This window comes from Aotus nancymaae, unplaced genomic scaffold (genome assembly GCF_030222135.1).
Source record: "Aotus nancymaae isolate 86718 unplaced genomic scaffold, 86718_ANA_hifiasm-v0.15.2.pri h1tg000011l, whole genome shotgun sequence".
NCBI lineage: Eukaryota > Metazoa > Chordata > Mammalia > Primates > Aotidae > Aotus > Aotus nancymaae.
In genome coordinates, this window is record NW_026988422.1 from 29,128,399 (window position 1) to 29,155,714 (window position 27,316).

Below are 27,316 nucleotides of genomic sequence, written 5' to 3' on the forward strand. Positions count from 1 at the left end.
AAGGGATAATAATAGTACCTATCTCACAAAGTTGTTTTGAGTATTAAATGAGTTGTCACAGAGCACTTTGAACAATGCCTGGCACTGAGTAAATACAGTACATATTATCGATTAGTACTTTTATTTTTCAAGAATGACACGTCACACAATATACAAGATTACCATACTTCTTGGGTTTTTAGGGACAGACACATCAGGAGATGTCATTCTTCAAACATAGCATCAAAATTTGGCTGAATTTTTTTCAAGATATAGGGTATAATACCCTATTGCTCAGTTGTATATTCTAAATTTTGATTTGGAGAATATGGGATAGTATATCTATAGATCATGAACCAAATTCTCTTTTGCTCCTGGCTAATCCTTTTTTAAGGTAGATGAACAGCATGTGTTGTATAAATTGGTGATGTGCTGGTACCAGCCAGTTGTGATAACTTACTAGTTATGACCCCAGAGCAAAGATCCACAAACTACAGGCATTGGGCCATATGTAGCCTGTTTTTGTAAATAAAGTTTTATACCAAGAATAATAGAAAGAAATTAGTAATGATATGGCTCCAGTCTCCATAATGTTTTTTGTAATTATATAAAAGCTATTAACCTACAAGAAGATGGTAGGGAATTCCATTCCTTTCTCTTAGTATGGGAAATGTCAGATTAGGACTTGAACAGCTTGCTGCTGATCTTTTTGTTAAGGGATGCTGTCAACACAGATATGTCTAAAATTAGAGATCAGAACAGAAGGAGGGCAGGCGGGGACAGACAATGCAACTTTCACTCACAATCACAGAACTCAACTCCTGTGCAGTTGCTTGGCCAGGCTCCCAGCTGAAAGGGGAGATTTTGTAATGTTTCCAGCCTTCATTTTCATGGCCTGTTGGACTTTGTATGATCTGGGCTTTCTTTTACCTTTCTTTTTTAATGGTTTAGGTTTTTTTATTGTTTCATTTTCTTTAGCCTGGTTGACTTTTTAATCTCAGCCTGTAGAAAGCATCAAAATTTAAATCTGTTAGAAATGTTTAAACAGATAAGTAGAAGGAATTAAGTAAGGAAGAGCAGTTGAGTTGTCCATGCATATAGCTGTTTATGCTCAATCTTGCTCCCTCTCCCCACAGAACATTTCTAAAAGGAATTAGCCTCTAGATGCTTAATAATACATGAAAGAACCCTTAAGTTACTGGCCATTTTTTTAAATGCCCACATTTCCTTCAATTCCACAGTTACAGACCACAGCAGATATGTTGTTGCTTATTTAAAAACCAGTGAAGCTTGCTGGGCATAGTGGCACACACCAGTAATCCCAGCACTTCGGGAGGCCAAGTTGAGTGGATCACTTGAGCCTGAGAGTTCCAGACTAGCCTGGGCAACATGGCAAAACCTCGTCTCTACAAAAAATACATTCTTTTTGGCGGCCAAACTCCAGGAGATTGTTAGCCGTTGTTCTTCCTTTCCAGTTGTTATTTCCAGCCATCCACATCTCACCAGGGCATGTCTGACACTTACCCTCCCTGGAGAGGACTCGCTCTGGCAGACTCTCTTAGGATGGGAAAGTCTAAGAGATGTTCATACAGCTTGTCATGTTAGATCTGTATCCTAGACCCTTTTAATTAATAGTAGTATTATATGCCCTATTTATTTATTGACTCTTAATTTTTCATTTTGAAGAGATTAATTCTGTTCTAGCCCTTGCTGAAATGAGCACAAGTTCCTGTAGCAGAGCTCTAACTTGACTGTGGTGTTAGGTGTCCTATGTCTACTCAGCCCCAAAGTCCTGGGACCTGAGAGTTCCAACCTGCTCACACAGTTCCTCCTGCCCATCACTCCCAAAACAACAGGGCAACATTTTGCTGGCTTTTTTTTTTTAATTGCTTTTTTTTTTATTGCAAAGCACAATGCACAAATGTGTCCACAGGGAGAACTTAACTTGTGATTATGCAACTTAAGAATATAGTTAGGTAGCAATTTCAGATTTCAAATAGTGGATATGCATCTACTCCCGAACTTAAATAGAGAAAGATAGATAACTACTAACTTCTTAACAAGAGTAAGAATTTAAATATTTTGATGAAAATAGCTATCTGATTGACCTTCAGTACATAGTTCTTAGACCACTTTTCTACTTTAAAAATACAAATTTTCCTATGTTCCACAGAACTTAGGAATTTGTCCTATTTTCTTTCATCCTCCCTGCTGTTTCTACCCCTTGTTTTAGATCATTTGTGTCAAGTTACATTTATTCAAAATAAGCAAAGCACTCAATTACCTAAAAAAGGAATAGAAAAAATTGCAATGCCATATATACTCTGTAACCTCTAATAATTATGTCTGTATCAGCTAACATATGAATTAAAATATTCATGTTCTTGATGTCTTTTAGTCCACAAAAGGAAATGATTACTACATTTTTTCAAACTAATGCCAATTTGATGATATGTTAAAACATTTAGCTTGCAGCTGCAAGTTAGTATGCCATATAAGGTAAGGCTTTAATTATAGCTCTATCCTGCCGTAAAAGTGCTTAATTAGACTCATGTAAAATTTTACTTGAAGCAGGTTTTTTTCTGAAGATTTAAAGAATTAAGAAAAGTATCTTTTTCCATCCATTTTTCTTTTTCTTTTGTTGCTTTTTATCCATCCTGCTATCCTACTTTCTTCCTATTACGAGGACTAACATAAGGACAGTCTAGTCTGTCAATAGCTATCCTTTTGACTAGTTATTGATTTTCACTTTTTTTTTTTTTTTTTTTTTGAGAGAGAGTCTTTCTCTGTCACCCAGGCCGGAGTGCAGTGGCAGGATCTCGGCTCACTGCAACCTCCACCTCCTGGGTTCAAGCAATTCTCCCTGACTCAGCATCTCGAGTAGCTGGGATTAGAGGCACCCGCCATCACACCCAGCTAATTTTTTTCTATTTTTAGTAGAGACAGGGTTACACCGTGTTGGCCAGGCTAGTCGAGCTCCTAACCTCAGGTGGTCCACTTGCCTCGGCCTCCCAAAGTGTTGGGATTACAGGTGTGAGCCATCGCGCCTAGTCTGATTTTCACTTCTGAGTTGTAAGTTTTCAAATTCTGTTTATCTTTCGTAGTTTGACCGGGTCTTGAGTGCAAAATAAATATTTTACACTTACAAAGTCTCTTTCTATACTGAATCAAATAGTACTAGTATTAAAGACATATTGCCAATCATCTTATTAAAAATCAGTAAAGTACCAAAGTGTGAGTATCATTTCATACACACCCTGAAAACTATTGCTCATTAACTAGTGTTGCCACGGGCTATCTTGAGCAGCTGTGAAAAGAGTGAAATGAGAGCTACTGCCCTGCTTCTCCCTGCAGTTGTTTCTGGGCCCCCTAATGGTCATGGTGACTACAGGGTGCAGTCATACTCATTTGCAACATTTACCTTACTGCCTTCTTGTTCTTTTTGTTTAACCATAGATACATTTTTAATATGAAGGAAAGTAGAAAATGGGTGTCTCCTTCCACACTGCAAAAGAGACAGGGAAAATGGCACTATGGATATTGTTATTAAGAGTAGCTGTGGTACAAGTCCAAAGCAGAAAACTGGATATTTATATGAGTATACTAATCTATAAAGTCTACATTTTTTTATTTTAAACCACTAAATTAGATTTGATAGCACCTGTTTTTTAATGGCACCTACTTTTTTGTTCCTACAGAAGTGAGGAGAAAAGAACTGCTTAAAAAATAACATTTCATTTTTAAAAGTTAGAGGAATCTGTGTTTATTTTTTCTTTTAAATCAATATTCTGAAAATCTTTAAGTGGCTAATTTTATCCATTACATACTTCTAGGATGCATGTATGAAATTCCACCTGTCTTACCCTTATATACAAAAACAATGTCATTGACTTGATTTGTTTTAGTTAAATAAAACATTTTCAAAAGTGTCTTCTAAATCAGTGTACTCTCCTCAGATTGTGTTGAAATTAAGAATATCACCTCTTTTATTGGTCAAAACAACACTCAGTTATGCTTCAATGACAAACATGGCTCCAGGTCTCAGTCACTTAACAAATAAAACGTTATTTCTCACTCCAACAAGATCTGTGAGTTTAGTGCCTCTCTAGGGCAACTTCTACATGGTGATTCAGATATCCAGTTTGCTTGCATCTTTGTCATTTCACCATCTTCACACATGCCTTCCAGATTCAAATTAAACAGGGAAGAATAAAGCTGGAGGGCTACATAGGATCTTCTATTACTGCAGCCCAGAAGTAGCACTCATTACCTCTGCTTAGAGCCCACTGGCCATTGGTGGCCATAGAGCCCACCAATCTAACTGCAAGGAGGTCTTAAATATATATACATTCTATGTATTCAGGAAGACAAAGACACAATTTTGTGAACACCTAGCACTAGTTCTACCAAACCCTTCATATGTATCATAGAGGAAAACTCTGGAGAAGCACTTTCTGAAATTCTCAATCTCAAATCAGATGATATAAGACTCTGCCTTTTCCCCCTTTAGAAACCCGTAATACATAGTCTGCAAACAAATCATCTCTTTCAAGCCCTTCTCCCCAGGAGTCTTCCTCAGTGTCTCTTAAAACTTCTTTTTCGACATAGGCATAGGCAAAGACCTCATGACTAAAACAACAAAAGCATTTGCAACAAAAGCCAAAATAGACAAATGGAATGTAATTAAACTCCAGAGCTTCTGTACAGCAAAAGAAACAATCATTAAAGTGAACTGGCAACCAACAGAATGGGAAAAAATTTTTGCAATCTCCCCATCTGACAAAGGACTAATATCCAGAATCTACAAAGAACTGAAAGAGATTTACAAGAAAAAAACAAACCCATTCAAAAGCGGGTGAAGGACATGAACAGACACTTTTCAAAAGAAGACATATGAGGCCAACAAACATATGAAAAAATGCTCATTATCACTGGTCATTAGAGAGATGCAAATCAAAACCACATTGAGATATCATCTCACACCAGTTAGAATGGCGATCATTAAAAAATCTGGAGACAACAGATACTGGAGAGGATGTGGAGAAATAGGAACACTTTTACACTGTTGGTGGGAATGTAAATTAGTTCAACCACTGTGGAAGACAGTGTGGCGATTCCTCAAGGATCAAGAAATAGAAATTCCATTTGACCCAGCAATCCCATTACTGGGTATATATCCAAAGGATTATAAATCATTCCATTATAAAGACACATGAACACGTATGTTCATTGCAGCACTGTTTACAATAGCAAAGACCTGGAACCAACCCAAATGCCCATCGATGATAGACTAGACAAGGAAAATGTGGCACATATACACCATGGAATACTATGCAGCCATAAAAACGATGAGTTCGTGTCCTTTGTAGGGATACGGTTAAATCTGGAAACCATCATTCTCAGCAAACTGACACAAGAACAGAAAATCAAACACTGCATATTCTCACTCATAGGTGGGTGTTGAACAATGAGAACACATGAACACAGAGAGGGGAGCATCACACACTGGGGTCTGTTGCAGGGGACTATGGGAGGGACATCAGGGGTAGGGAGGTTGGGGAGGTACAACATGGGGAGAAATGTCAGATATAGGTGACGGTGGGATGGAGGCAGCAAACCACATTGCCATGTATGAACCTATGCAACAATCCTGCATGATCTGCACATGTACCCTAGAACCTAAAGTATAATAAAATATATATATAAATCTTCATTCCCCGAAAAAAATAAAATAAAATGAAAACCTTTCTTTCTCATTCCTATCTTGGCTCTTACAGTTCAGGCTATTCTCATCTTTTCATAGAATATTTACAGTAGTCGAACCACTAGTACCTTAATTCCTCTCATTATTCCCACCCCAACCAGATCATCGTTTATTCAGCACTGTGTGGTTTTTCCACTTTGTAAGTTTCCAGAGACATTAGCTTCTGAATTGTGTGGTGTCTACGAGTCACATACCTTAAAAGTGTGAGGATTATTCATTCCTCAAAAGCTAAGGATCTTTCACAGCAAGGATTATAAATGGCTTATAATGCCATTTATAATTGAAAACCCAATGAGTAGAACACTATATATTTTTTAATTGGCAGAAATATTTATCTTTTTTTTTTCTGACAGATGTGGACTCTGATGTAAGCAATATTTATCTTTTAGGTATGATTCTGTTAACATTTGAACCTGTAAATTGGCTAGAGACAGAATATACTAGAAGTTTATTCTCTCGAATTGAGTTTTCAGGCTGGGTGTAGTGGCTTACACCTATAATCCCAGTACTTTGGGAGTCTGAGATGGCAGGATTGCTTGAGCCCAGGAGTTTGAGACTAGCCTGAGCAACATAGCAAGACATCATCTCTACAAAAAATTTTTAAAAATAGCTGGTTATGGTCATGTGCATCTGTGGTCCCAGCTACTCAAGAGGCTGAGATAGAAGGATCCTTTGAGCCCAGTAGGTCAAGCCTGCAGTGAGCCATGATCATGCCACCTCACTCCAGCCTGGGCCACAGAGTAAGATCCTGTCTCAAAAAAAAAAAAAAAAAATGAGTTTTTAATCATGGATCATTTTTCAAAGTGGTATTTAAACAGAGGAGGTGTGAAAAACGTGTCTTCCTTTATGTTCTAAATGGAATAAACACAGGAAGAACTAAAATCTGTTTTGGTTTTTACTCATTTGTGTGTCATCTTTTTCACACTAGACCATAACAACAATTTTGGAAATAGTGGTGTTTTTATTTAAAACAATTTTTCCATGATTATATCTTTGACAGAATTTGTTTTAAATCCCTCAAATTAAAAAAAAAAAAAAAAACGCTGCACAACTGCAATTTTATTCACCATGTCCAGAAGTTGATCCTTTCTGTGTGCTGATTACAATAGCACAATCCAAGATGAATGCCAATGAAAATAAGGATTTAGGTGTAAATAGTAACCTCATCACGTTCTTATAAAACCAAATATATCTTCCATTCTTTATCAATTCACTAGCCATTCAACATACCACTGTTGTACACTTACCAATTTATAGATGTTATTCCTGGAGATAACAAAAAAAGAAGGGGTTACACCTGCAATCAAGAAGCTCCTAGTTTAATGAGCTGTACAAATAAGTCAACCAACAATTTTGATGCATTACAATAAATGCTCCATTAGAGAAATGCAAAGGGTGCTAGGGGAACATAGGTAGAATACCTCTCTTCCACCTCAGGGAATCAGAACCAGATTGCTACAAGAGGAATTGTAGCTCAGAGGAAAGGAGCGTGCAAGTGCCATGCTCATATCCTTGGTGGAACTACAATGTCATGAGGCTGGGGTGAATGCAGATCCACTCCCTGTGCTTTCAGATTTCACCTCACAAGATGAACCTCTAAGAAACTGTGGAAACTCTCATGGTACAAAAAAGAATGATGTTTGGAGTCAACCAGACTGGAATTCAAATCAAGACTTTTATCACTGACAGTGTAATTTTAAGTGAGTTTCTGAGTTTCGTCATTTTAAGAGAAAAATAACAGTATCTATCTTAAGAGTAGCCATTAGGAGTAATGGAATAATGGATGTAAAGTATTTAGCATCATTCCTGGCATATGGCAGACACTTAGCAAATCACAGTTTCTAATAATAGTACAAATGGGAATGGGTTGCATTTGGAAACTTGATAATAGACACCAGATCTACAGTTGGTCATTCTTTCCTTTGGTTTGTATCTTGTTAATATGAATTGAAAATGTTTGTGTTTAAAATTATTCAGTGTGGATTAACTCCTCTATGTAATTGATAGTAATTTGATTCCATTGATGATAATTGTAGTTGATTTTAATGACCGGTTGGCAGGAGTTTTTAGAGCATTCTTCTTGGGAAATAAAATGTGTCACAGGAATTCATTAGTAACCAAACAAGATACATTAAGACCATAGAATGACTAATGAATAGTCATGATACACACTGGGATTTCATATCAATTTCAAAATTGATACCAGAGAGAGGGTAAAAATTCCCCTACAACTATCAGCCTAGACAGAAATTGGACTTGCGTTAGCATAGCTGCTTATTCATACCAGATTCCCAATCTATCTATGAGGGAAGATTCTCAACTTTACATTTAACAAATTAAAACAAGAGAGTAAGTGATTCTCAAGCTCATCTAGATGCCAGCACAAGACAGTCAGAAAGAGAAGCTGTAGTTCAGCTGTCTGCTGAATTCTGTTGTCCTTGACGACAATGTCTAAAGCAATAATTGACCCAAACTTTGAAATGTTTAGATTTCCTGATAATGAAACCAAAGCTACGTAGCATTATATATTGAAATCATAAACTGGTACATGTGTACATGCTCACTGGGGTGAAGTTCTCCAAAAGATAAGGGTAGTGCTTTCAAAGGGAAAGTGAGCACAGATTGTTTTAAGGAAATCTATTGCCAGACTATCAGCTTCCATGTATTTTTTTTTTCCCCTGAATTTTAGAGAATATTGAAGCAAAAGGCTTGAAGACCTACAGTAAGTTGAAAACCTCAATGAGCTCTAATTTAGCAAACGTGGCTTCTAGGCCAGCTCTCCTATTACCTGGGGTGTGACCTCAACAAATCCTTCATTTGCCGCTTGACCACAGTTTTCTGTCAAGGAACTTGATGACCCCTAAGTTGCTTTCCAATCTAAAACAATGGGGATGTGTATTTATTTTACATGAGGAAATCATACTACATTCCCAGAGAACTTCATGACTTCATGACAATAGGTTTGAGATAGAATTTGAATTTGATTGAGATAAACTTCCCTAAGAACCAATTTGGGCTGGACACATCCTAAATGTTGCATACATATTTTCTTAAATCAAAGAATACAATAAATTCACTTTTCCTTGCTGTAAAGGATAGTAAGCCTCACACCTCATTCCCTACTCCTAGACATTCAAACAACTTAACATATTATTGTCTTAATCCAACACCATTTAATTTTCCATCCTGTGTTAATAAATTAGACTTAGCAATCTATTTCTCCTTGGCAAGCACTCTCTATATTTTCCACTTTTTATTTCTTATTTTAAAAATTTTGTTACTTTCATGCACCAGCCACATAATGCATGTGATATATGGTCCTGTACTCTGCTTGGCATCAAGTATGCAAGTGGGGATGAGACACAGTCAAGGAAATTTTTAAAATTAAAAGTCTAACTGGCTAAAAACACACTTAAATTGATAACTACAATATAATATATTAAAATTAGTCATAGAAACATGGACAACATGCCAAGGAAACGAGGAAGCACAACCTTCTTTTTAAATTTTGGTGAAGTTTATCTATTTTTTTCTTTTTTTACCTTTGCTTTAGGAGTCATATCTATGAAACTGTTGCTTAAACTAAGGTCATAAAGATTTACGCCTATGCTTTTCTTCTAAGAGGTTACAGTTTAGCTCATCTGTTTAGGTCTTTGATCTATTTTGAGTTATATATGGTGTAATGTAGGGCTCCAACTTCCAACTTTTGCGTGTGGATATGCAGTTAGTTGTCCCAGTACTAATTGCTGAAACAATTTTTTCCCATTAAATTGTCTTAACACTCTTATAGCTGCTTCTTTGATATATTGTCCTGACTTAACTTCCATTGTGCCAAATTCACCCTGCTTTTCAGTTTCCTTAGCAGGCCCCTTTACCTTCACCTTACCCTAAATGTTAACATTCTTAAAGATAGGATTTGCAAACCCCTTCCCTTCTCTCTTTCGTGTTGCTCCCTACAGATGATCCATTCCCATTATCTCTTTATGCTAATGACTTAGAAATTTTATCTCCATCCCCAGACGTCTCTGCAGAGCTTCTTAAAGGAATATCTATTTGCCTTATTGACTCCACTTGGATGTCTCATAGACAACTTAAGCATATATAACCTTATCCAAAATGAAATACTTGATTCTCATATCTTTTCACCCTCCAAGAAAATTTGTTTTTATCACAGCTTTTTTTATCTTGTAAATTGCACCACTATTATCTAACCAATTGCTCAAACCAGAAGCCTGAGATTCACTCAGTATTCTTCCTTTTCCCTCACCTCTCATATTCCGTCCATAAATATATATCTCAAATCTTTCTATGCATCTCATCTCCACTGACATCATCCTAGTATAGGCCACCTTTATCTCTTCCTGAATTATTGCAATGGCTTCTTAACTGTTCTGTTTCTTTTTCTAAACTACCAGCAGAGTAATAATTTCAAAAATGATCTCAGTCTAGGTTACCCCTATTTTAAAACACAGCAATGGCTTCTACTTGCACTTAAGATCTCTCATTACCGTGTTCTATAAGCCCCCATCTAATTTGCTTCTTGCTTAGCTCTCTAGTCTCTTCTCAAGCCACTTTCCTCCTTCTATGGCCACACCAGTGGTCTTTCACTTCCTAGAACACATAAAGGGTTTTTCCCCTTTCAAGCCTTTGCACATGAACTTTTTCCCAGCTTATATCCTCACACACAGCTTACATCTTCAGACACAGCTTTCAAACTGATTCTAAGTCAATCCCTCTTCCCTTCAATATACCATCACAGCATAGTGTTTGTTAACAACCTGAAAAATTATTGTTTCAGCAATTCAATTATTTTATTATAACATATTTTTACACATACGCACCCATACACATATTTTTTTTAACCACAGACACCCTGCCTCCTGTTTCTAGACTATAAGCCCCTTGCCAGGCGTGCAGTGGGGACAGTGTGTCTAGAGAGTGTGTCTATTTTGCCTACAACTGTGTTCCCAGCCTGCTGATGTGCCTGTTGCAAATAATAGGTGACCAAAAAAAAATAGTTCAATGAATAAACAAACCAGCAGGGAAATGTAAAAGGTAGAATGACATCTGATGAGTGTGAATTACCAGGTGATTATGGAAGGAAAGTACATCAGTGAGTAACCAGGTGTCTACAAAGTCTCAGAGACAAGAAAAGAGATGTATGTATAAAGATACTGACTATATTCCTTGGAAACTGATGGGATATATATATGGAAAGGAAACGCTTTTATTTGCACTTTGTTTCATGCTCAGTTTATTAAATATTTCTACTAAACATAATTTGGAAAGTCAAATTTTCTTAAACTTTTATAAACATCGTTTATGAAACTTAGTTCATAAAGTTCCTTTAAACAATTTAAGCTGCAATCACAGTTTAATAGGACTTATTATTTTGGCTACTTTAGATACTTTAAACAGACAAGCCATATGTAAAAATAACAATTGCAATACTTAAAGGAATATTATATTTAAACTTGTAATGAACTAGCAACACCATGGGGTAATTTCTCTCTTCGTTATTTCCTTTCTTCTTCATAGATCTTTCAAATTTAATCAGAGTGCTTATTTTCATATTTCCTGAGTCTAGAGGATTGACTTGGCATTCAGTTGATTTTTAGTCGGGGCACAGGGCCTGGTTTCTTCTCCCAAGGTGATTCATACTTGAGTCCCTGAATATCTCACTGGGTCTTCATGTGAACTTTATGTTTCATCTCAGTAGTACTGTTTAAGCCTATATTTTTCACATACACCCAGTGATTTCAACTTGATGGATTTTCTCCCAAAATGGTGCATCCTTTACTTTTCTTGGTCAACATTACATAATCCTCTACCATGTCATTCTTGTGCATTGCTCTGGTATATTAGCATTATTGGGAACATACAGATGCCTTATTAATATCTTATTATAATTTGTCAAGTTATCTAGAAGTTTCTTCCCCTGGGAGGTTCAATCTGATCTGAACAGATATCCAAATTTCCTTTTTTTTTCTTTTTTTAGTTGTACTTTAAGTTCTGGGGTACATGTACAGATTTTGCAGGATTGTTGCATAGGTACACACATGCCATGGTGGTGTGCCACCTCCATCCCCCTGTCACCTACATCAGGCATTTCTTCCAATGTTATCCCTCCCTCAACCTCCCCACCCCACAACAGTTCCCAGTGTGTGATGTTCTCATGTGTTGTCATGTTCAACACCATGTGCCCATGTGTTCTCATTGTTCAACACCTGCCTATAAGTGAGAACATGTGGTGTTTGATTTTCTGTTCTTGGATCAGTTTGCTGAGAATGATGATTTCCAGATTCATCCATGTCCCCGCAAAGGATATGAACTCATCATTTTTTATGGCTGCATAGTATTCCATGGTGTATATGTGCCACATTTTCTTTATCCAGTCTATCATCGATGGGCATTTGGATTGGTTCCATGTCTTTGCTATTGTAAACAGTGCCACAATAAACATACATGTGCATGTGTCTTTATAATAGAACCACTTATAATCCTTTGGGTATATACTCAGTAATGGGATTGCTGGGTCAAATAGTATTTCTATTTCTAGATCCTTGAGGAATGACTATACTGTCTTCTACAATGGTTGAAGAATGGTTTTAATTTCTAAAGAGGAGAACGCATTTGCTACTTTGGAATGCATCATTGTCATTCTTTCTACCTAGTGGATCTATTTGACCATTAACGCTCATCAGTCCTTTCTGTAACTTTTTATTCTTTCTGAAATTCTTTGGCTTACTTGTAGTTTTCTGTATTTGCCCATTGCTACTCAAACAGATAAAGACAAATATATATATTTATATGTAGATAAATACTTCAACAAAATACGCAGATATTTTAATACTTTTTACTAATTAAAATCAATCAAACATCCAATTATAATCAATTTTGTTTTGTGTTTCAACTTATTTTTGTACATTTTATATTAACTGCCTTGTTTATCATTAAGAAATTATGGCTTCCACAAAGTCATATACAATTTATAATTATCTTAATTGTGATAACTTTTATTACTATTGATGTTCTAAATATCACATCAGTGATCTTGCCCAGTGATCTCCTTTAAACTGGTTTCTTTTTCATTTTAGCGCTGTCCCTATCATCTTTAGAGGCATCCTTGCTATCTGGCAATAATAAGGTATTTCAGGCCTATTTGAGTTTTCCTTGCCCAAAGGCTTGGAATCTGCTACTTCCCAAAGAACTTTGCTTTCTTCTAGCAGAAAATATTGCTAGACATCAAAATCTGAGTGCGAGGTTTGCATTTCAGTAATGATGCTGAAAAAAAAAAAAAGCTACTGCTGATATTGGAACACCCTTAGAAACAGAACTGGATGCAGTGTTCCTTGTTAAGCTTTCTATTCACATTGATTTTTTTTTCAAATTTATTTATTATATGGTTTACATAGTAAGAAACTGGTAAAACTTTAAGGATTTTCTATAATCTGTCAAGAAACAGTGAGGCAGTAGATAAAAGTTGGGGGTCCTGCAGAGGTGACAAGCAAATAGCCTGGAACTAGATTAAGAAAGGCCTTCTTGATTGTATTGTGTTGTGGATGAGCCAGCATAGCATGGAAATGAGAAAGTGGTGTGATCAGGTTAGCAGTATAGAAAGAGGATCAGGTACTAGAGGACTTAACTGGTGGCAAAAACACCATTCAGTCTGCTGTCTTTGTCCAGTAAGACTGAAATAAAACCTAAAGTACCATAGGGGCTAGAAATGATGTGGTGGGCTAAGTGAAGAGCCCTTGCTGAGAGATAATGTCCTGGATTCCATGAGCATTTTGGTGTGGGATATATGGAGAGATTAAGAGTCAGGTCAACTGAGAGTGGAAGACTGGGTGAACAGAAGAGCCATTAATTGACACAATGAATTTAGGAGGAGCAGGTCAGAAGAAGGGCAGGAAGGAAAAGATTGGGTTAATATTAAGGTTTTTTTTAATTTGTGAAGCAGACAGATATAGACGGTGTCTGGCACACGTTTGTTCTGCAATAAGTGAGCAGAATGAATCAGTTATTATTAATGATACAGAGTACACTGAGCTCATACTGCACTACTAGCCCTATGCTAAATATAGATTTCATTTACTTCTCACACTAGTTCATATGAAAAATAAGTACTGGTTGTTTGTTTGTTTGTTTGTGACAAGGTCTGGCTCTATTGTCCAGGCTGGAGTGCAGTGGCTTCATCTCAGCTCACAGCAACCTCTACCTCCCAGGCTCAAGCCATCTTCCTACCTCAGCCTCCAGAGTAACAGGGACTACAGGCATGCACTGCCAAGCCCAGCTAGTTTTTGTATTTCTTATAGAGATGGGATTTCTCCATGTTGCCCAGGCTGGTCTCAAACTCCTGAGCTAAAGTGATTTGCCCGCCTCAGCCTCCCAAACTGCTGAGATTACAGGCATGAGCCGCCACGCCCTGCCAAAAACAAGTAATATTTTTTATTGACATTAAACCAGTGGGAAAGCATAGGCTCATAGAAATTAACTTATCTCAGGCCACATAGTTGGTATTTGGCAAAGTCAGGCTCAAGCCTCCTTTCTGATCTTGTAACTCTAATCAGGAAAGGAATGAAGGAAGAATCAAAGTGATTGGGGTGGTGGGGTGGGGTGGATCAAGAAATAGTGTTTTAGAAGCCAAAGCCAAGAGAAAGAAGAGAAAGAACAGCTTTCAGAAGTAGTTATGTGGCCTTCAATTTGTGGTCCCATGGCCAAATGCAGGAAACTTAAAATAGGCAGTGGACTTGATAGGTCATTGGTGAGTTTGAAAGAACGGTGTTGTTAGCATGGGGTAGGATAGTCCAATGGAAGTTCAAAAAATTTTAGCGTATGAGAGTAACAGTAGAAGCAGACTCCTTCAAGAATGTTCATGGTGATGAGAGTAGGGAAAGAAAGATGAACTATGTAGAGAGCTTAACAGAAAGACTCTCCAGTGCCAGATAACAAGTTTATCTCATTAGTAATGGCTAAAGTTGAGTGTCTGTGGGCCAAACACTATTCTAAATGCCCCACTTGCACATCAGCTTATTTATTCCTCACAGCAACCTCATGAGAGAGATTCTAGACCAATCCCTAGAACATGTGAGGAAACCGAAACACAAAAGGGTAAGCTGTTCAAGGTCATACAGCTGGTAAGTAGTGAGCCCCAATATGTTGAACAGAGAATTTTCAAATTGTATATATAAAGACTTGAAATTACAGTTCTTAGAGTAAAAGTCCCTAGCTTCCAACTGTAATAAAAGCAGAGACTTGTAGATCATAGCTGGTTTGTCAGCAAACATTACCCAAGACAGGGAACAAAATTCATTTTACCAAATTTAGAGCTACGTTAGGTTTTTAACCTCAGAACAATGTTCCCTGTTTTCTGATAGCCTGATAATCTCTGAACAAAACAGACCCCAAAGAAGTATTATTGAATTCATTCCCCTGATGCCCTATAACTATTCATAAGAACCAAGGTTAATACTAAAGATACCCATGAGTTTTTCTGCATATCCTGAATTTAAGTGTTTGAAGAGACATGAATAAAATCCTAAATGTTTGAACCTTGTCAATGAGAATATTGAAACAATAAATTGAGAGGAGAGCATGAACTCATAGTTGTCTATAGGATAGGGAGGGGCATTGGGTTTTTTCCTGAAGCTTTAGTTAGCCTCTGGGGCAGACATGCTTGTGGCTTGGGAACATGCATTACCTTAACAACGTCAAAAGAAGACCTAATAGAATGGTCCATTCTACGCTTGGTAACAACAGCAATTGATAATTCCAAGATGTTCTTCAAGTAGGCTTTTGCGTTTATGGGCTTACAAAGTATTCCTGAGCACTGAGTCCATTTTTCTTTGTCATCCAGCTCCAGGCAAGAAACAAGTAGTAAGTTTCTTGGTCCTTGAAATTAGCCACCAACTTGAGACGAAAGGTAATTCTGAAACCGCCATTGAGCATGCTAGCTGTTCCATAGCCTCTATAAAGCAAGCCTTTTTAATGTAATTATATGACTTGTCTATTACTGAATTGATGAGGACAGCCTGAATTTATTTGTTTTTCCTCCTTTAACTTAGGGGTCAGTGTAGTCTATTGTAGCATTTCTGAGCACAAATTCTGCAGAATTGATTACCCTACTAAGATGTTCTGCATACCATACCTCTCCTGCTCTTACTCCTACCTCCTTTTCATTCACAGTTTACATTAACTTTTTATTAAAAGTTTTTCCAAAGTTCTGCAATAAAGGAGCAAGGCTAGATCTCATTTCACAAAGTCATTTTGCCATAGAATTGAGTTTTCCTTGGAGCACTGTAACTCACAGAACCACTTTGGCAAATGCTGACATAGATGGTAAGAGCTTTGGAGTCGGTACATGGCTAATCTTGGGTAAGCTACTTCACCTCCCTGGGCATCTGTTTCCTTAACTGTAACATAAAGGTAAGAATATCTTCCTTTGAGGAATGTAACATCTTACCATAGCACCTGCCATCTAGTATGGTAGCTGTTCTGTGATTGTGATTGGCTGATGTTCACACCGTATCCTGCCCAGCTTGGGTTAACAACTCTTCCTTTCGGAAAGGATCAGTGTAACCAGAATTTTAAAAGAATTTTTCTGGTTAGTCATTACCACAAAAGTATGAATGAAATTTAACTTTTTGGAAGAATCTTCATCTTAGAAGAGGAAATTAGAGGTTGTCCAATATTGAAATACAGTGATGTGATTTAGGATTGATTAGTCAGTGTAATATAGAAAAAGCTTGATATTGCCTAAGCTCACAGATAATTAATGGACTTTGTGAATTAAGAACCAACTTCTGTCACCCAGCAGGCCTTTGCATTTACTCACTCTGTTCATTGAAGTAAAAGCTAATATCATCATTATTATTTAAATTATTATTCATCTATAAAATATTTAGTGACAGTCACAGTACTAAGCAGAGCCTTCTTTGAAGCATCATGATTATCTTGCAACTGAATTACCAATGATGGGAGCAGACGTAAAGCCACTCATCACAGGAAGCAGAACAGTGTCTAAGTGGTACTGAGTGGCTTTCGGACCGAAAGGAGACCAGGCTGTCAGGGAGCCAGATCTCTATGTAACTTTTCTTTTGCTCATCTGTGTTTAGTGATAGAGCCACTGAGCAATAAAATTCTCACAGATTAAAAGTAGAGAAAGGAAAGAAACACCATCTTAGGTGAATCCTACCTTTTTGTATCCAGTGAAATTAATTTGCATGTCACTTATACTGAACCAGACTTACTTGCAGCTTAGGTACTCCCCATGAAAATGGTTTTGCTAAGAAAAATAACTCAATAGATGAGACTAGAGTAGGACCTACTTCATCTACTCAGAGAATAAATTGTTATGAATACTTTTGGCATACTGTATGAGAGTCACTAATGTTCCTAGCCTATGAACAGATTTAATATCATAGATCTCCAATTCTTGTGTTTATTTTGTTGGAACCCAAACCTATTTAATACATATATATTTTCCCAAAATTCAAATTGGTTTTCCTCTAAGTTAGTTTAGATAAGTGGGGTTTATTGAATAGTTATTCTTAAGTGGTTAAATTGATTGTGGAACAGAAGTAGTCCAATCAAAACTATTAAGAAGTCTCTGCTTTAAGAGTGTTCCTAGATGAGCACATTGACTCAGCACTGAGTATAGATGGGCATATATTTACTGATTATTTATGTTTTAATTATTTTCCTGCTGCCTTATTTTCCAAACAGGATGAATATTTTACATTTCAAATATCTCTATATGTATTTTATAGAAATAACTGCTGAAAATTCTATTGAAATTGCCTTTTACTAGCAATAGAATTAAGGATTTTAATTACCAAGATGCACCCTGATGTGTAGGGTGATCAAATGAAATATGAAATAATGTTGATAATTGAACTATTGATGAATTTTATGTGCTTCTAAAAATGTTTCCTCCTTTCTCTTCTGTCACTTCTCAATATATTTTATTCTCTCATTTTTCTATACATTTAAATTTATTTTCATTGTGTTCTCAGTGATTGAACACAATGCAATAGCTTTATCTCCAGTTGCTCTCTCAATGAACTCTTTAAATCACTTAACATAAAAGATGCCAGTGTATATATATATTTAAAAGCACACATTAAGTAGAACCGATATGAAGGCAAGATCAATGAAGCAAGATTGGTCTCTGCTCCACTCCCCAGAGACTAATTCCAGAAGTAGTTGACTTTATTTGCCATGGTTGACAGCTTTTCAGACTGCTTGAATAAATTTGGGTATTAATATGCTTCCTGTCTATTTAGAAAGAATTACTATGCTGTCTGCCTCAGGAGTCTGCTTTATTTCCAGATTTCACTCAGCACAATATGATGGGTCCCAACTTTTGAGTTAGGCGTCCTATTTACAAAACATGCCTTGATTTAATAAATATGTGTTCGACACCCTCTCTGAGCAACATGCTGCGCTACACATAGCAGGATATACAAAGATATGTAAGGAGTATCTTCTGCAAGCTTCAAAACATTTATCCCTAAGATAGGAGAGAAGAGAGAGAAAGATGCAATGGAATTGGGTGAGATGTGCCATTTTTTTCAAAGTTACCTACAGAGAAGATACAGTCTGAAGGGGGGTGGAGGGACGAACTCCCATTGAGTACCTGCAGATACTGCGTGTATATCTTCAGCTCCACAGTAGTCACGTGAAGCAAATGGCACAACCCACGTTTTACAGATCAGACAAATCACTCCTTTCGAGTCATTCTGCCAATTGTGTCAACATAATAGTGCCTGGCACATAGTATGTACTTCATGAATAGTTTAGAATGTTGAATACATCTTTCAGGGAAGCAATTTTGAACATATACCAAGAGTCTAAAACATGTTTGTGTCCTTTGAACCAGCAGTTTCATTTCTAATAATTACCATAGATGTAAAGATCATGTGTATATGTGAGGCAAGAGGATGGTAAAGAGGCAGAGTGTAGAGACTGTATAGGAGGTGACCTTTAGTTGTATGGGATAAAAATGAGGAAGGTGTCTAGAACAGACTCCCAGATTTCTGGCTGGATTAAGGAGCTGGGCAGATATTGAGGTTGTTTGCCAAGCTGGGGACCCAAAGGAAAAGCAGGTGTGAAGGGAAAGATAATGAGATGAGGTTTTTACTTACTGAACTCAAGATGACTTTGGGTCATTCTGTTGGAGTTTTCCATAAGAAAACATATCGATCTGGAGCTCAGCAGCATGACCTAGTGAAAAATAAGGATTTGGTCATGGAAGTCAGGAGATGGTTGAGAGTGTTCCAGAGAGAGTTTATAGAATACAAAAGAGAGATCCAAGATGGCCGCTTAGGAGGAACTCGGGAATGCAGCTCCGAGAGAAAGCACAGAGGGTGAGTGGACGCCGTATTTCCAGACTGATTTTTACTGCCCACAGAACAGGAGATTCACACGCAGAGAAGCCACACGGGTCGCCAGCGCCGCTGGCGCCGCTGGCTTGAACGGCGCAGCCGCTGGGCCGGCACCCTGAGGCAACGGCTCACTGTATAAAGTGAGAGAGTCTGAGTCCCCTATAAGCCAGCAAGGGGAGCTGAAACGGGGAGCCAGGCCAGCGCCACGAATCTCAGAGCCGCGGCTTTAGCCAACGCAGCGGCTCCGGAGGCAGATCGGATGAGACGGTGTCCCCTCTTACCCAGCAAGAAGACCTGAAACACAACTGAAACCGGGACGGTCCAGCTCTGTGGAGGAGGGGCGTTCTCCATAGGCACCCTGCTGTTCTGTACCAAGGCAATCCGCCACTACAGAGACTCCATCACTACAGGGGCGGGCCAACATAGCGGAAGCAGTTCTAACTACACCCAGAAGTTCACACGGAAGCTGGGTGGAGCCCACAGCAGCTTAGCGAAGCCTCTGCAACCTGAGTGTGACTAGGCTGCCACCTTGTGGGCAGGGAAAACAGCAACCGCACAGGGGAACATCAGAAAACAGTAACTCCCTGGGACAGAACACCTCGGGGGAAGAGCAGGGGGTTTATGAGTTCTGCCACAGCAGACTTAAAATTACCAAAATCAGAAAGACAACAACTACAAAGTCAGCAGGTGGAAAAATCCACAAAGATGGGAAGAAACCAGCGCAAAAAGGATGAAAACACCCAAAACCAGAACACTTCTCCTCCTACAAGGGATCACAACTCCCCACCAGCAAGGGAACAAGACTGGACGGAGAATGAGTGTGATGAAATGACAGAATCAGCTTTCAGAAAGTGGATAATAAGAAACTTCCGTGAGCTAAAAGAACATGTTCTAACCCAATGCAAAGAAACTAAGAACCTTGAAAAAAGACTTGACGAAATGCTAACAAGAATGGACAACTTAGAGAGGAATATGAGCGAATTGATGGAGCTGAAAAACACAACACGAGAACTTCGTGAAGCATGCACAAGTTTCAACAGCCGAATTGACCAAGCAGAAGAAAGGATATCAGAGGTCGAAGATCAACTCAATGAAATAAAACGAGAAGGCAAGATTAGAGAAAACAGGGTAAAAAGGAATGAACAAAGTCAACAAGAAATATGGGACTATGTGAAAAGACCTAATCTACGTTTGATAGGTGTACCTGAATGTGACGAAGAGAATGCATCCAAGCTGGAAAATACTCTTCAGGATATTATCCAGGAAAACTTCCCCAACCTAACAAGGCAGGCCGAGATTCAAGTCCAGGAAATACAGAGAACACCACAAAGATACTCCTCTAGAAGAGCAACCCCAAGACACATAATCATCAGATTCACCAGGGTTGAAATGAAGGAGAAAATACTAAGGGCAGCCAGAGAGAAAGGTCGGGTTACCCACAAAGGGAAGCCCATCAGACTCACTGCAGATCTCTCAGCAGAAACCCTACAGGCCAGAAGAGAGTGGGGGCCGATATTCAACATCCTTAAGGAAAAGAACTTTCAACCCAGAATTTCGTATCCAGCCAAACTAAGCTTCATAAGTGAAGGAAAAATAAAATCCTTTGTGAACAAGCAAGAACTCAGAGAGTTCATCACCACCAGACCAGCTCTACAAGAGCTCCTGAAGGAGGCACTACACATAGAAAAGAACAACCAGTACCAGCCACTCCAAAAACACACGAAAAGGTAAAGAGCATCAACACAATGAAGAATCTGCATCAACCAAAGGGCAAAACAGCCACCTAGCACCAAAATGACAGGATTGAATTCACACATAACAATATTAACCCTAAATGTAAACGGACTAAATGCCCCAATCAAAAGACACAGACTGGCAAATTGGATAAAAAGCCAAAACCCATCAGTGTGCTGTATCCAGGAAACCCATCTCGCATGCAAGGATACACAAAGGCTCAAAATAAAGGGATGGAGGAAGATTTACCAAGCAAATGGAGAGCAAAAAAAAGCAGGAGTTGCAATTCTCATCTCTGATAAAATAGACTTTAAAGCAACAAAGATCAAAAGAGACAAAGAAGGACATTACATAATGGTAAAAGGATCAATGCAGCAAGAAGAGCTAACGATCCTAAATATATATGCACCTAATACAGGAGCACCCAGATACATAAGGCAAGTTCTTAAAGACTTACAAAGAGACTTAGACTCCCACACAATAATAGTGGGAGACTTCAACACACCACTGTCAATATTAGACAGATCAACGAGACAGAAAATTAACAAGGATATCCAGGACTTGAACTCAGACCTGGAACAAGCAAACCTAATAGACATTTACAGAACTCTCCACCCCAAATCCACAGAATATACATTCTTCTCAGCACCACATCACACCTACTCTAAAATTGACCACATAATTGGAAGTAAATCACTCCTCAGCAAATGCAAAAGAACGGAAACCATAACAAACAGTCTCTCAGACCACAGTGCAATCAAGTTAGAACTCAGAATTCAGAAACCAACCCAGAACCGCACAGCCTCATGGAAAATGAACAACTTTCTCCTGAATGTTGACTGGATAAACAATGAAATGAAGGCAGAAATAAAGACGTTCTTCGAAACCAACGAGAATGAAGACACCACATACCAGAATCTCTGGGACACATTTAAAGCAGTCTCTAGAGGAAAATATATAGCAATAAGTGCCCACATGAGAAGAAAGGAGAGATCTAAAATTGACACCCTATCGTCAAAATTGAAAGAGCTAGAGGAGCAAGATCAAAAAAACTCAAAACCTAGCAGAAGACAAGAAATAACTAAGATCAAAGCAGAATTGAAGGAGATAGAGACACGAAAAACCCTTCAAAAAATCAATAAATCCAGGAGCTGGTTTTTTGAAAAGATCAACAAAATAGACAGACCACTAGCCAGACTAATAAAAAAGAAAAGAGAGAATAACCAAATAGATGCAATAAAAAATGACAAAGGCGATATCACCACAGATTCCACAGAAATTCAAACCATCATCAGAGATTATTACAAACAACTCTATGCACATAAATTAGAAAACCTGGAGGAAATGGATAAATTCCTGGACAGCTGCCTCCTGCCAAGCCTAAACCAGGAAGAAGTCGAAACCCTGAATAGACCAATAACAAGGTCTGAAGTCGAGGCAGCAATTAAGAGCCTACCACCCAAAAAAAGCCCAGGCCCAGATGGGTTCACAGCCGAATTCTACCAGACATACAAAGAGGAACTGATACCATTCCTACTGAAACTATTCCAAATAATCCAAAAAGAGGGAATCCTTCCCAAATCATTCTATGAGACCAACATCATCCTAATACCAAAACCTGGCAGAGACTCAACAAGAAAAGAAAACTACAGGCCAATATCCATGATGAACATAGATGCAAAAATCTTCAATAAAATAATGGCAAGCCGATTACAACAGCACATCAAAAAGCTTATCCACCATGATCAAGTAGGATTCATCCCGGGGATGCAAGGCTGGTTCAATATACGCAAGTCTATAAATGTAATTCACCACATAAACAGAACCAAAGACAAAAACCACATGATTATCTCAATTGATGCAGAGAAGGCCTTCGACAAAATTCAACAGCCCTTTATGCTAAAAACCCTCAATAAACTAGGTATCGATGGAACGTATCTCAAAATAATAAAAGCTATTTACGACAAACCGACAGCCAATATCATACTGAACGGGCAAAAACTGGAAGCATTCCCTTTGAAATCTGGCACTAGACAAGGATGCCCTCTCTCACCACTCCTATTCAATATAGTACTGGAAGTTCTAGCCAGAGCAATCAGGCAAGAAAAAGAAATAAAGGGTATTCAATTAGGAAAGGAGGAAGTCAAATTGTCTCTATTTGCAGACGACATGATTGTATATCTAGAAGACCCCCTCATCTCAGCCCAAAAGCTCCTGAAACTGATAAGCAACTTCAGCAAAGTCTCAGGATACAAAATCAATGTGCAAAAATCACAAGCGTTCCTATACACCAATAACAGACTTAAAGAGAGCCAAATCAAGAACGAACTGCCATTCACAATCGCTACAAAGAGAATAAAATACCTAGGAATACAACTAACAAGGAATGTAAAGGACCTCTTCAAGGAGAACTACAAATCACTGCTCAACGAAATAAGAGAGGACACAAACAGATGGAGAAACATTCCATGTTCATGGTTAGGAAGAATTAATATCGTGAAAATGGCCATACTGCCCAAAGTAATATACAGATTCAATGCTATCCCCATCAAGCTACCAATGACCTTCTTCACAGTACTGGAAAAAACCACCTTAAACTTCATATGGAACCAAAAGAGAGCCCGCATAGCCAAGTCAATTCTAAGCAAAAAGAACAAAGCAGGAGGCATCACACTACCAGACATCAAACTCTACTACAAGGCTACAGTAATCAAAACAGCATGGTACTGGTACCAAAACAGAGATATAGACCAATGGAACAGAACAGAGGCATCGGAGGCAACACAACATATCTACAACCACCTGATCTTTGACAAACCTGATAAAAACAAGCAATGGGGAAAGGATTCCCTGTTCAATAAGTGGTGTTGGGAAAACTGGCTAGCCATATGCAGAAAGCAGAAAATGGACCCCTTCCTGACACCTTACACTAAAATTGACTCCAGATGGATTAAAGACTTAAACATAAGACCTAACACCATAAAAACACTAGAAGGAAACCTAGGCAAAACCATTCAGGACATAGGCGTAGGCAAGGACTTCATGACCAAAACACCAAAAGCATTGGCAACAAAAGCCAAAATAGACAAATGGGACCTAATCAAACTCCACAGCTTCTGCACAGCAAAAGAAACAGTCAATAGAGTGAATCGGCAACCAACAGAATGGGAAAAAATTTTTGCAGCCTACCCATCTGACAAAGGGCTGATATCCAGAATTTACAACGAGCTAAAAAAGATTTACAAGAAAAAAACAAACAAGCCCATTCAAAAGTGGGCGAAGGACATGAACAGACACTTTACAAAAGAAGACATACATGAGGCCAACAAGCATATGAAAAAATGCTCATCATCACTGGCCATTAGAGAAATGCAAATCAAAACTACATTGAGATACCATCTCACACCAGTTAGAATGGCAATCATTAAAAAATCTGGAGACAACAGATGCTGGAGAGGATGTGGAGAAATAGGAACACTTTTACACTGTTGGTGGGAGTGTAAATTAGTTCAACCATTGTGGAAAACAGTGTGGCGATTCCTCAAGGACCTAGAAATAGAAATTCCATTTGACCCAGCAATCCCATTACTGGGCATATATCCAAAGGATTATAAATCGTTCTACTATAAGGACACATGCACACGAATGTTCATTGCAGCACAGTTTACAATAGCAAAGACCTGGAACCAACCCAAATGCCCATCGATGATAGACTGGACAGGAAAAATGTGGCACATATACACCATGGAATATTATGCAGCCATTAAAAACGAGGAGTTCGCGTCCTTTGTAGGGACATGGATGAACCTGGAAAACATCATTCTCAGCAAACTGACACAAGAACACAAAATCAAACACCACATGTTCTCACTCATAGGCGGGTGTTGAACAAGGAGAACACATGGACACAGGGAGGGGAGCACTATACATGGGGGTCTGTTGTGGGGGAGTTGGGGGGACAGCGGGGGGGTGGGGAATTGGGGAGGGATAGCATGGGGAGAAATGCCAGATATGGGTGAAGGGGAGGAAGGCAGCAAATCACACTGCCACGTATGCACCTAAGCAACAACCTTGCATGTTTTTCACATGTACCCCAAAACCTAAAATGCAATAAAAAAAAAAAAAAAAAGAATACAAAAGAGAAGAGAGTGAGGGAAAGGACCCTAGGATTACAGTTTGAGCAATAGGATCCCAGATAGAAGAAGATAAGTCAGCAGAAGATCTAAGTCAAGAGAGAAGAAATATTAAAGATTTAGGAAATGGTGAACAGAGCAAAATGATGCACTTCAAGAATTTGTAATCCAGCTGGGAAGTCATTGCACCTCAGGTGAAAAAGTCAAGCAGGAGAAGAGTTGCCCATGATTGTACTTAATTAAGTACCCAAGAAGGATAAAGGTATTATTTAGGGAATTGAGGGGAGAGAGAGATTGGAATTGACCTGAAGCTTAATAAGGTGATGGTACTTCACAGGGCCTGAAATGTGGGTAGAATTGAAACTGCAAATTTCAACTAAGGAAATGAAATTTGTTCAAATTCATCCTCATGCCTGAAAATAACTGAAGGTGGATTTCCTATTGGCAGTAGTCAGCAGTGTCATCTTCGAACAGTGAAGACAGCATCTTGTTCTCTATGAGTTATAATGACTCCTGGCTAAACAGTATCACTTAAAACTGAGTGTGATGTTACTTGACATCACGTGCAAGATTAATTTCAAGCAACAAAGCAGCATGGCTTATGTGTAGTGGGTTCATTCCAGAAACACGATGTGAAGATCATGCAGGTCAATTCCAGTGGGAAAAGGCAAGTCTTGGTTATATACCCTCTTAATTTTACAGCAGTTAATTCTAAAATCCTTTCTATTTGATGCAGCTATTCCTAGCGGTGAGGTCGCAGATTCCCTGCCCTATCTTTTCCCAGTTCTCTGGTGGCCGAGCTGTAAATGTATGGCAGGAGGCAGAAAAACAGAGATTTTCTTGTGCCCTCTCCCTACTCCTCTGCACCCTTCTCCATCTTCCTGTTCCACCTCATTGGCATCTTCCTTTTTGAGAACACTTGACTTTCGATGTGGCATGGGTAATAACTCTTAATTTACCAAGAGGGAGTACCTTGAGGACAGAAACGGTCAGGCGTTACCTTGGGAAATAACCTGTCAAAACCTATCTGTATGCTAGTCTGCCCACAGTTCTGTCCTAGCGATTACTTCTCTGGACCAACACCATATCTGCAAAGAACAAGGTAAAGAATAAGCAAAAGTCACAGGAAAACCAGGCTCAAATGCTATCCACGTCACTTCCCTAGTGATACGGTCTTGTGCAAGCCACTTAACCTCTGCTAGTCTCAGTCTTATCAGTGGAATTGTGACAATCAAATGAGATACTTGTGAAGGTGCTTTATGATTGCAAAGTGCTACTCAAGTGTTAAGCAGCATGGGTAGACTATTATCCTACTTATGAGTATGATATGAAAGCAAAGGGGGACCAAGATTTCTCCTCCTAAATCTTCATTCCAACCTTGCATTCAACCAGATTTGCCTAGAACTGCGTTTCCTCTGCTCCCTCTTTATCTGTGCTGATTTATCTTGGTTCATATAGTGCTTGATTTAACTAACACTGAGTTAACCCCATTCTCCTCCCCTTAGTGCATAATTGAATCCCTTGAAATCTACCACTAAAGAAGAAAAATGGAAAAACATTTACTAAGTGCTTCCTCCAATCTAGGCACTTTCTTTGCCTGAGATCCTTTTCCACAAACCACAGACTGTTCCCACAGAGGAGAAACTAAGAAGCCTTTGCAGCTGAGACCAGTGGAATTTGCATTTCTATTAAAAGCTGTCTGTGGCTAGATGTATCCATCCCAGATACAAAGTTAAATGATGTAATAAACTTATTCAAAGACATAAAGCCATTATATAAAATGCCATTAAATATCTTACACTCAATGTTAACAAAATACAGCTATCAATTTCCTTTGGTTGTCATTTTGCAAGTTGCTATTTCTCAGTGATTTATGCACTGGCAAGTATTTTACTATTGAATTTTGCTGCCCAATCCTGGCAAATGGGATGTCAGGAATGCATGACCCTTTGAGATGCGATGGCTTTCAATTTTTCATGGCATCATCACTCTAGGCATCACCATCTTCTAGGGCTGGTTTCTATCACTGTTTTGTACCTGCTGGTTAAGTATGGTCCCGAGGCTCCGTATTTCACATACTAGAGATCAGAGGCAAGGAGGCCCAACCATCCAAGCCATGGTGCAGAATTCAAGGTTAGGAGCAGACACATCTACTCTGAGCTTTGAGACTGGATCATAGCTTTTATGAAGCTGTACATTCGGGGATGCTCTTTACTTCCTGGAAGAAGGGGTAAAATGGAGAGGAAGAGTTGGAAGGAATATAGAACATTCTATCTGGAAAAGTTCTGTGGCTTATTCACCAAAACCACAGGTCAAAAGGA

At 38.5% G+C, this 27,316-nt stretch overlaps 1 protein-coding gene across 2 annotated transcripts in view; it reads left to right on the plus strand.

The window, feature by feature from the left end:
• The window catches only part of STXBP6 (syntaxin binding protein 6), a 271,168-nt gene that overhangs the window by 233,059 nt on the left and 10,793 nt on the right, over positions 1-27,316 (plus strand). The gene's annotated exons all lie outside the window — the stretch shown is intronic.